At 26.6% G+C, this 12,798-nt stretch overlaps 1 long non-coding RNA gene across 1 annotated transcript; it reads right to left on the bottom strand.

Moving 5' to 3' along the window:
• Nucleotides 1-4,026: 4,026 nt before the first annotated feature.
• On the bottom strand, nt 4,027-6,803 carry LOC110275399 (uncharacterized). Its single transcript, XR_002367845.2, has 3 exons — nt 6,179-6,803; nt 5,934-6,007; nt 4,027-4,388 (listed from the first exon to the last, which is right to left on the bottom strand). It is a non-coding gene; the product is annotated as an uncharacterized LOC110275399 (long non-coding RNA).
• Nucleotides 6,804-12,798: the final 5,995 nt, after the last annotated feature.

Raw genomic sequence — 12,798 nt, 5'->3', positions numbered from 1 at the left:
TCACTAAAAATAATATATAGTTTATAATTAAATTAAAATATTTACATTAGAATCTTCTTTTTTTAAATATCATTCTTAAATAATATTAGTAGTTAAATGTATAGATATTTTCTCATAATTCGTAAGTAAAATTTGTAAATTTTTTTACTTTTATATTAAAATTGATTTGAAAAAGTATAATATAATATGAGATAAAAATTGTCTTTATATTATATTCTTTATTATTATAACAAAAAAAATTATTATAATTTTTTTTAAAAAATCTACCTAAAACTTTTCTATACTCTAGTATTATATTCATTTTTAGAATTAAAGTAATATAATTAACATTGTTACTTGTTGACACTCACTATTATATTTTTCTATTCTTGAGTTGAAGCTACTATAATGTTACCTAAAAACGATTTTATGTTTTTTGTTAGTTTAAACATCTATCAAAACTGTTAAAGATAAGATAAATAGTTAAATATATAATTGAATGCATAATTCTTCTGGAATGACAAAAATAATTTGTGTCTAGAATTTTAAATTGTCCATATTAAAATAATAATTATTGATACAGGTAATTTAAAAAAAAGATCTTTTGATAAATAACAACTTAAACATTAGCATGACACTAAATTGAATCAAATAACATATATTTAAATGAACTAAATTAAATAATTGGTATAATAAATTAATTATAATTGTTTAGCTCAATAAAATAAGTTAAATAATTAAAAATATCTTATAAATAAATTATAACACTTTTACAAATTATTAATGAAAACATATAAGATTAAAAATTAGTGTAAATTAAAACAAAATCAAATTATTTATTTCAGTCAAATCAAATAATTAATATAGTTGGTTAATTATAGTTAATGTGGTCAAACAAAATGTTAAATAATTTAATATTTATCTCAATCAAATCAAATAAATAGATAATTAATTAACGCATTTAAATGAATCAAATGAAATAAATCAAAGAACACCATTAAGAATATATCAGATCAAATATATTATTAATTAGTGAAATTTAATTTCAATAATATATAATAAATATAATTAATAATAGATATTTAAAAAAATAAAATTATCTTTAATATTTAATTAGTTTCAAATACTTTTATAACTTAAAAAAATACCTTTATAGTTAAATTTTTTATAATAATTAACCATAAGTCAACTTTTTATTTTTAATTTTACCTATTAATCATCTTCAATCCCAAAACTTTAACCCCAACTTTAATGTCAAATACAACTTTCAAAAGTCAACCCATAGTACCCCAACCCCACCCCATCTCAAAACCCAAATCCTCATCTCCAAATTTCCTCATATTCGCATTTGTTATTTTTTATACATATTTAATGAATAAAATACTTATTAATAAATTAATAGACACTAATATATTTACTAAATCACAATTATTTATAAAACTTAGTATGTATAATGTAAAATACGAAAAAATGAAAGATAATCAAGTTGATAAAGATTTTAATCTAAGAATAAAATATTATTCTAATCACTTAAATATGAAATAAATTATATTTTCATTCTTAATATTTAAAACATTATATTCTTATCATAAATATTTTATTGTCTTATTTTTATCGTATAATAAAAATTTAAAAAATTTATTCCCAAAATGTATTTTGTCTTATATTATTTTTTTTCTTATTCTTTTGTCAATTTTATTCTCAAATATCTATCATTATAATTACTGTCAGAACAATTAGGATGATTAGTTGGTTAGAAGAATATGATAAGGAAAAAAAATATTCTTAAAAGAAAAATTAATTTTGACTGAAAGATTAAAATAAAATATTTGCATAAAAATAAAATATTTCAAAATTTATTAACAAAAAAAACTTAAATCAAAATGTTATACTTTAAATGTTGGGAACAGCAAAATGTTTTCTTAATAAATAAAAGAACAAAGATCTTAAAAAAATAAAATGTTATGCACCAAATTTTCCTCTCTCTTTCTTATCCAGTATCAAGAGAAAGAAATTCTACTCGTGTTGTTAAAAATAATTTGCATAGTCACCAAAAAAATATATTAAATTCGCATCTTTGTAAAAAGAAAAGGTTACGAAAACTTTAGGCTCTGTTTTATTATATCTTACAATAGATATAAAGCAGGGGTCATCTATAACAATATATATAGTGTATAAGAAAGTTTGATATCCAATTCTGTTTTTTTATTTTACCCTTTATAAATTAAAACAAGTTTTATAAACTCTCCATTAATCATGTAACTTCTCTATTAACTTAGGCGAGAGTTATTCAACTGCTCACTCACACAGTAAAAAAACTCCTCTACTTGCAACTGTTTGCTTTTCTTTTCATCTCCTTCACTTATATTTGCATAGAAAAATAAAAATAAAAAATTCAACAAATCAACAATTACGTCAACATACTTTTTTTTGTTATGAATTCAATTAAATTTTAATATTTATATTCTACTATTTGAAAAATACAAGAATAGAATGCCATAACAATAGAACTGACGCAAGTAATAGAGATCATAATAACATCGTTGGTTGGTATTTAGTATTCTTATATTCTGTAACAAAAATTAATCAAATTAATATACATTATTTATTATATATCTTAGTACTAATGTTTAATTTTAGATAAAAAAAATTATACATATAGCAATGTATTCCTTAATCAAATAATAAAAGAGTTATAACGTAAATAATATAAAACGTTAAAATTAAAATTTTGTGTCTAACTTTTTAAGATATCATTTATCCTTATAAAATTTATTATGTAAATTAAATTTATACTTAAAAAAAGATAAAATAAAAAACATATTCATAAGACTAATAATAACAAATATAATAAAAAGAAAAATATAAATCTCTTATTTTTTGATGTGTACTTTTAAATTTGGATGAATAGATATATTTTATAAAGTAACAACTATGAAATGAAAATAAATTTATTACTCTATCTTATAAAAAAAATTTAATGAGTACTCTTCAACTCATGCTTTTATTTATTATACGTTTATTACGAAAAAATATATTCATATTTTAAATTAATGTAGAGTTCGAGTTAAAAAATTAAAAATTATAAAATATAAATTTGCATTCTTATATTAAAAAAATAAATAAAATTCCTTCATATACAAATACTATTTTATATAAGATAAAAAATCTCTCAACCACACATAACACACAAAACTTGATAAAATATTAAACCGTAGTCTTAAATTAAAGTTTATCAAAATAATTTTATAATCAAAATGAAATATATATATTAAAATAATAAATCAATATAACATAAGAATTTTTAATATATTTTAATTTAGTTTTTGTATTTTTTTATTTTTATTTATGTTCTCATGTTTTAGAATTTTGGTAATGATATACATTTTTTTTAAATCTAAAAGAGTAAAGTATTATTTTTGTCCCTAACATTTGGAGTAAGTCTCAAAATTGTTCCTAACGTTTTAAAATTGACTCAATGTTATCCTGTGGTTAGGGATCTGTTGACATACAGAATTAACGACGGGACAAAATTGAGACAATTTTAAAAGGTTAGAAACTTAAATAGGACAAAAACGTTAGGGACAAAAACAATACATAAAAATAAATTTTAATTTAGTTTTATCTTTCAATAATATTAATTTTTTGTTGTACATAGTATTCAATTATTTTTTAATTACATCTAAATAAATTACACTTAATCACATTAATTTTATTTTAAATAAATTTAATTTTTTTATAATTTTAAAGAATTTTGATACATTAGAGACAAAAGGTTTAATTTATATTTTATTGTATATATATATATATATTTTTTTTTTCTGCAAGTTTATATACTAGTCATTTTACAAACATTTCATGATAACTAAAAATTTGTAAGAGTAAAATTATAAAAAAATTAATTTATTTAAAATAAAAGTAATATGATTAAGTGTAATTTACTTAGATGTGATTAAAAAATAATTGAATACTATGTATAGTAAAAAATTGATATTATTGAAGGATAAAATTAAAATTTATTTCTATGTATCATTTTTGTCCCCAATGTTTTGTAACACCCTCACTACCAGAATATCACGCTTCCGGCTGCGCCACTATGATAACAAGAAGTATTACGACTACTTTATATACTAAATATTAAAATAGGAGCCTGTAACTCGACACCGTATCGCTGATTTCTTTAAAAACCGGAAATAAATAATTTATCTAAAAAAACAAACACATAGATTCATATACAATATTTCTTTAACTAATAGCTTATAAAATAATATACATATAAAACACAAAACTCCTATCCCTCTTACAGAATTGTAATAACAAAGACGAGAGAAGAAAAATAATCTAATTAATACAACATCATATAAACCAAAACGCATTATAACTCTTCATAGTAGTTCTTTATTTGATTCCTGAAAAGGTATAGCTGTAGGGGGTGAGAACCTAATCACACAGTCTTACCACGGAATTTCAGAATTGTTATAAGAAGATATTTAATAAGAAAACTGTTTTCAAACTTAGTGATTATCATTGCCTTATGAATTATTTTAAAAACCAATAGCTAGTCGTTCAAAATCTTTTCAAAAAAATAATGTTTAATCTTTTAGAAATAAAAAATCTTTTTTTTCTTATAAGAAAATTTCAATCAGAAACCAACCACGCACTCAATCAACACAATCATCAATTCAGCACTAAAATTCATTCTCAAATGTAGCACACCAGGACAAACACATGCAAGACAGACAAGGAAAGCACATGTTTAGGTAACAGTTATAGCAAATAGTTCAGGTAGCAGTTAAGAACAGTTTAACAATTAGGCAAATCAAAACAAGTTCAAACCCAAGCAAAGCATACAAATGCATATGATGCATGTCTGTCCTATGGCTAATGAGCTCATCTGTTGGTTCCAGCCAACCCAACAAGTCCGAAAACCTTAGACTGTCCCTCGATGTGCATCCCCAAGAGTCTATGCATAGCTTTTTCTCAAATAATCAATATTGCTCAATGGGGTAACATTCTCGGGAATTTATAGTGCCCGGTCACCCTTACATCGTAGGGTCAACAGAGTATCGAGTCTCAACCTGGAATAAGTGGTGGCAAGCCACTGCATTTACCCAGGGAAACTCATATCTCAGATAATTCAAATTCATAAGCCATACGAATAATTCATTCACATTCATCAATATCTAAGTCATTCTCAATATCATCATCATTCGTTAATCCATATCTCATTTCCAAATTCATTCAAAAATTATATTTCAAAGACAAACCTCACCATCCCTTCTTTCCATTTCGTTCATCAACAATCCCAATTCAAATCATAATTCTTTATTTGATAAATAAATTAATTCTAAACCATATAATATTTAAAACCAAATCTTTTTAAATAATTATTTCAAACGAAACTTCTAATTTTATAAAATTTCGGCAACATCTCGCTAAAACTCGGACACTGCCACCCTTTTCGGGTCTCATCCAAACATTTCTCAAACCTTTTCTCAACCATTTCCAAATCTCAATCATTTTCCAAAATTCAACTAGTTCTAATATCAAATTATTTTCAAATCGAACCAATTCCAATAATAAAACTCCTTTTAAAGTCAAACCAGCTCAAATATTAAATCATTTATAAAATCAGACTAACTCAAAAATCAAACCGCTTCGAGAATCAATTTATTTTCATATCTCAAACCATTTCAAATAATCGATTCATTTACGTTACCAAATAAATTCCAAAACCAAGAAAATCCACTTTTCATAATAATCAAGTAAATAATATTTCAAACCAATTTCTTATCAATAACTATACACCACTACACAATCAAGCAACCAATAATTCAGTGTAACAAACCATCACATCTACAAGACAAATATAATCACATAAATATATCCTTTTGCATCAATATGTATTTATAATAACTCTGAAATAAAAAAATAGATTTTAAGAAAAACCCTACCTCAAAGAATCAAACCCGCATCTTTTCACCTTATTCTGCCACAGCTACATCATAATTTGTATTCTAAGCACCCTCTGCTAGCGGAGAAGAACGGCAAACAAAAAGAATATCCATAAACACAGTAGCTCAAGGTAACAGACAGAATAAACACAACCAAGTAAGGCAAAGAGGAACATTACGCACTAATAAAACAGAGTCGAAATGGAGTATTATGGCAAGATAAAGCACAACAGAATTTGTCTTACCGGAAAAGAAACAAGAGAATGGAAAACGGAGAAGCTATAGCTTCGACAACATTTCTTTTTGACAATCAGAACAGCGAATAAGGGCACAGCCGAGCAGAAATGGCAAGCCAGTGGCGGCGGAAGAAGCTGTGACAGTGACGGCGACCACCGCGATAGCTCCTACCCTCCTTTCTTGTCGCGGTTCTACCTCTTTGAACCCGGTTCCCGACGGCAACGGTGGAAGAATGGTAACCCAGCAGCAGCGGCTCCTCTTGTGCGTCCTCTTCTTCCATCAATCGGTGACGGCGACCGACAGCTCCTAGCGGCTCCACGGACAACGACGGTTCGTGAGGAGTTCGACGCAAAGCTTACGGCGACTCCCTCGCGACGGCGCAGCAGCTCCCTTCGGTTCTCTCTCTCTCTTTCTCAGACGCATCACTCTCTCTCTCCCCTCGGTTCTCTCCTGCGCTGGTGGTGTGGTCAGCCCCCTCTTCCCCTTGTCTTCTTCATTTACATCGCAACTCTCTTCTCTCTTTTCTCCTAATTCCATTTCCCTTTTCTTTTTCTTTCTTTTGGTTTTTCTTTTGAAGCTATGTTGGGTATTGCTGGGTATTGGGGAAAGGGAGTGTGGCGGTGGAAGGTTAGGTTAGAAGGGGTTAGAGTTTTGTGTGTTTAATCTTAGAATTATGGTCTAATTTAGGGCAAATGTAAAATTATAAATTTTTAGGTAAATTAAGATTTTGTTAAATTTTAATAAAACTAAGAGATATTGTATTAAATTAATTTTTAAATTAATTTCTTTAAATTATTTTAAAAATATATATTTGCTAAACTTTATAATTTAAATATAAAAATAATTTAATAATTATAAAATCAGATAAAATCTTAAATTATTTTAAACTCAATTAATCAGAATTTGTTTTAATTGTCTTTAATAGAATAATTTCAGGATTAAAATACTTAATGATAAATAAATCTAAATTAGCTCTTAATAAGATCTTCTAAAATTTCTAGGTCTTACACGTTTTCGTCCTATTTAAGTCCCTAAGATAGCGTTTGTTTTGAGGTACTGAGACAGAGACTGGGAGACTGAGACTCAGTATCATGTTTGTTGGTTTAGAGACTGGTACTAAAATTTCTATCTTTGTCCCAAAAACTTCAGTCAGTACCTCCAAAAAATGGGGACACAGTGGACTAAAATTTTTAGAGATGAAAACTGAAACTTTAATAACATTTTATACCTAAAATACCTTCATTTCAATTAATTAATTCTAATTTTACCCTTTATACAAATTAAATTAGAATTTCATTCTTGTTTCAATTTCTGTCTCCTACTTTGTATAAAACAGAATACTGAGATTTATTTCAATCTCTGTCTCTCAGTCTCAGTCTTTCCGTCTCTGTCTCTCCACCAAACGCTACCTTAAGATTTTAAAATCGTCTTAATTTTGTCCCGCCATCAATTCTGTTAACAAATCCCTAACGGCAGGATAACATTGAGTCAGTTTTGAAACGTTAGGGAGTTAAATAGGAGATTGAAACGTTTGGGACAACTTTGAAACTTACCCCAAATGTTGGGACAAAAACGATATTTTACTCAAATCTAAAAATAAAACCAGGATATATCTCACTCCAATACAAACACAACGGTTAAAAAAGAATACAAAGATATTCACATTTTTTTAATGTATTTAAAAATGCACGGCATAAATAAGATTAATTCTTTTTATTATAAATTTTTTTTAAATGGTAAAATGTATTTTAATTTAAAAAAAAGTCTAAATACTATATTAAATGTTACAAGTTAATGGATAAACAACTTTTAAATTCTCGAATTAAAGACATTTATCGAATAACTAATTCAAGTACTAATTATTAAAAATATTACTATATTAACCCGTGAAAATAATCATGAAACACCTAGCAACATTTATTACTAAAAAATATATCTTAATTTAATAATATTAAATAAATAATAAATACTTAATAAGATAAAGAGATAACAACGTAAACACAAAAATAAATTATAGTATAATAAATAAACTATTTTATAAAAATATTTTTGCATTCTTAATTAATAAAATACCATCATCATCATTTTATGATAACAAATTTAAAAATAAATTAAAATATGTTATACATTAATGGACGAGATTTAAATTTGTGAAAAAGTCAACATATAAAAATACAATAAAATCATAGAAAAAAATAATTTATTTTATAATAAAAATCTATTATATTGAACGCACTAAAATTACACAAAATTAAAATAATTAAAATCATTGATATTTTGTTTTACGTAATTAAAGTTAATTTTTATTATGATAACTAATAAGCTTCTCATGAGTTTAAATTATGGTTATTATCTGTATTGTTCTTTAAAAATATAGGTATGAAAATACATGGTAATAGAGCTGGTTCAAGTAACAGATTCATACCTGGTTAGTATCATATATGCTTAAAACATGTAAAAACGTCGATATAAGTTAATTTACCTACAAATTAAATCTTCTTAACACAGAGAATTAACAAAATTAACTAACTTAATTTACATGATTTATTTTATTGCTGAGCACTAATTTTTTATTTTTCCCAAAAAATATACAACATATAAAGTTTGTATTTTTTTTGTATAAGTGTAGGTCGACCACTGCTGTTACTCATTTAATACCTCAACCAAATCTTTATCATGAACCAATCTCAAACAATGCTTGAAGCCATACAAATATGAATGGTCAATACTCTATTTATATCTCTAATATTTTATCATCATCATATAATATTTTTTAAAATATTTTTTGTATCGAATAAATATAAAAATTTGTTATTGTACACTACTATACAATGGAAAGATAGTACAAAAATATTGATATTTTATCTCATGTATTTAAATATATATTGTACAAATTATATAGGTTCTTTTTATTATCATGTCTTTATTCAATTAAAATTTTAATAAATGGTAAAATTTGGTGATGACACAATGTGTTCGAATTTCTTTAAAAAAAAAAGACTAAATACTAGATTAAATATTACTAGTCAATAGGTAAATAAATTAACAAATTTTAAATTAAAAACATAGATAACGTATATATTTTTGTGAGTTACTAGATAAATTTTTATTGAATAATTAATTTAAGTACAAACTAAAAAAAAATGCTACTACAACTATTATCCAATAATAATAATTATGAAATATATAACATCATTTGGTGATGAAAAATAAATTTAATAATGTAAGAAATATTAACATAAACACAAAAAAATAACAAAATAAAGTACAATAAACAAAGAAATTTTTTAAAATATTTATGCAATTTTAATGGACAAAATCTTTATCATATTGTTACTTTATCATAATAAATTTAAAAAATTAAATTAAAATTATTACAAATTAATAGGCAACATTCAAAATTTTCAACAAATTAAATAGCAAAAAAATACAATAGAATTATAATACAATAGAATTATATCATTTTAAAAATACTCTTTGTATATTTAAGTATAATTCATAATAAAAATATGCTCTATTAAATATTTTACCTCATATATTATCTAGAACTTTAAACTTTGATAATCTTATATGATTTTTAGACAACAGAAAAATCTATAAAAAGACACTACATCTTTAAAAATTACGTTTATTTTTTAAAAAATAATCCTCAATTGGGAAGTTGTATACATCTTCTTTGTTCACTCTTGATTCCACTATCTAAAATATATGAAATAATTAACGAATTCTTCCCGAGTACCTAATCATACAATTATTGGCACATGTTGAAAAAAAATGTACTATAATATAATATTTTATTTACCTATGCGAGTACAAAAATTAGACACCATGTCCAAACATTCCACAATTGTACTCAGAATTTTTAAGATCAGCGCTTCAAACTACACTACCTACTCCAAGGACATGTACCCACTATATAATGAACGTCTATTTCACCATGAAACATTTGACATGTGTTACAGTGGAGAAAAAGTCTCTTTACCACAAGTAAATGCTCCTTAGAAATTATTTGAAATCTTCTTAGACCCTTCTGCAGAAGGGAATCATTTCAGGAAACACATTCGTGATAACAATCATGCTTTTTCTTTCACTTCGTGCGGTGTACATATAGACGAACAATTAGCTACAGGAAGTCATGGTATATATACATTCTGTGCTCAAGGATCAATGTTCCATAGTATAGGAGGATTTCATCCGGATCAAGGGACGTGGCCACGCTTCTTGCAACTGTATATATGATACTGAGCATGAGTTACAAAATAGGATGCTGGAGAACACACAACTGCATGAAAGTTTGGTTTTGAAGCTACAACAATTGTTGCACCGATATAATTCTTTTATCTATATATTTTGCCAACTTGCACAATGACTAGATGTACAAGAATGTAGCTTAGTGATTAGAGAGCGACCTGCTAATCAACCACAATACAGTCTCCCAACTGTTTCACAAGTAGCAGCCATAATAATCGGTGATGACATTGAAATCAGGGGCGAAGCTAGGTGGTGGGAAAGGGGGGCGATGGCCCCCCTAATTTTAATTTTTTACATGTAAATTATATGTAAATTTTAGTTTAGCCCCCCCTTAAAATTTTATTTTAGTCTTAGTTTATTGGATAAATATTTTTGGCCCCCCTCTAATATTTTATCTAGCTCCGCCCCTGATTGAAATAATGGTGCGTGGACAAGATATCAAGGTTCAAACTCATGCTGGTAACCTCAGAAGGATTCAGGAATTTATTGGCTATTATAATCCACTGCAATATCCTCTTCTTTTTCCATTTGGAACGCATGAATGGGATATGAATACTCGAACTCAAAATGGGAATAAAGTATCATGCCAGACATATTATAGCTTTGTGCTCCAAGTACAAACTCATATTTGCTACATAATTTATTGACTTCCTTAAATGATAGTTTGAACCAATACATCATTTCACAATTTCTAACTATTTTCTAATATCCTCAATATTCATAGATCTGCCCCGATAATCACTCAACAGTTTTGCAAGCGGCGCGACTTCTTCAACAATATGTTGTTGACAACTATGTGAAAATAGAAACAGGCAAGTTAAGATGGGTTCGATAAAGACAACAGAAACTTCAAGCTGAACTATATCAAGGCTTACAAGATACTTTGCACACAGGGGAGACTAATGCTGGTAAATATTTTTTGATTTAATAGCTACACGATTGATCATTACGTGTTTCCAAAGTTAAAATTTCAAACTAATAATACTTTTTCTATAATTGGTTTCAGAAAATGTTGGCAAAAGAACGATATTACCATCATTGTTCGTGGGCAGTTGTTGAGAGCCAATAGTACAAGGATGGAATGACTATTGTTCTTAAAGAAATAGCTTCGAAGCTCAGCCCTTCTCAAACTCCACAGGATCGTTCGGATCTAACAACTAGGATTTTCAAAGCCAAATTCAAACAATTAAAGGAGGATGTTATTACCAAGGGTGTATTGGTCCAATATGATAGTTTGGTCCGAGCAAAAATACCATGTAAAGAAGCAGAACCACAATTACATAAGGCAATGCTAAGGCATATGGTCCATGGTCCTTGCGAAATACTTAATCAGTCTTCACCATACATGAAAAATGGTCAATGTAAATGCAACTACCCAAAAGATTTCGTAGTAGAGACACGACGAGGTGATGACTCATATCCTCAATATAGGAGAAGATTTGATGCTCCAATCCCTATAAACCAAAATGTTATATAAATAAAGCTACGTTAATTTTGAAATGATGAAAAAATACTTATATGACAAATTTGAAGGGTGAATGATATATTAACACCAATACTAAAATATGATATAAATAAGGTCACGTCAATATTAAAATAAAAAACAATAATGATCTAATAAATTTAAAAAGTGAATAATATATTAAGAAAAAATAAAATTAATTTTTTAAAAACAATAGAAAAGCGGCTGAACAGACACGATAGTGCCTGTTGAGCCGCTAGTAGACATAAATATACACAATTTTTTATTTTATTTGTTAACAATATATATACACAACAATTAAATTTACTTTATAGTTTATATCAAAATATCATATTTATCCTCATTAATAACACTATTGTCACTACTATTATCATCATCTATAACTACTACCATCATCTACAACCATGACCACTATCACTATCAAGTTCATCCTGGCCATCATCATCTATAACTAACAAAAAAAATTACAATTGATAAAATTTTTTAACAATCACTATTTACTTATTTCCAAAATAAAAAGAGAGACATATACATTAATCACATTAACAATAAACTAAATTTAGAAAAATCAAAAGAGAATGAGAGATGCGGGAGACAGTAGCAGAAAGACAAAGAAAGGCAATGGTGACTGTGAATGGAGGAAGGCGATGGCGGTTTCAAAACAAAGGAAGGCAAGTAGGCGATGGAGTTGTTGTTGCATCGCGAGAGGTGGACAACGACGACACTGTAACTTACTAGGTCGCGAGGGCTGGACGACACTGCGAGTCTGCAACTTACTGGGCTGGATGACTTGCTGTATTTGTGTTCGTTTTATATATTCTTATGTCAATTAAATATTTGAGTTTCACCAAACTAAATAAAAAATGTGTGTCTAAATATCTAAGACATGAACAA

This window comes from Arachis duranensis, chromosome 9 (genome assembly GCF_000817695.3).
Source record: "Arachis duranensis cultivar V14167 chromosome 9, aradu.V14167.gnm2.J7QH, whole genome shotgun sequence".
In the NCBI taxonomy this organism is placed as follows: Eukaryota; Viridiplantae; Streptophyta; class Magnoliopsida; order Fabales; family Fabaceae; genus Arachis; species Arachis duranensis.
Note: the sequence above shows the minus strand (reverse complement) of the source record. Positions and strands in the feature narration are given on the sequence as shown.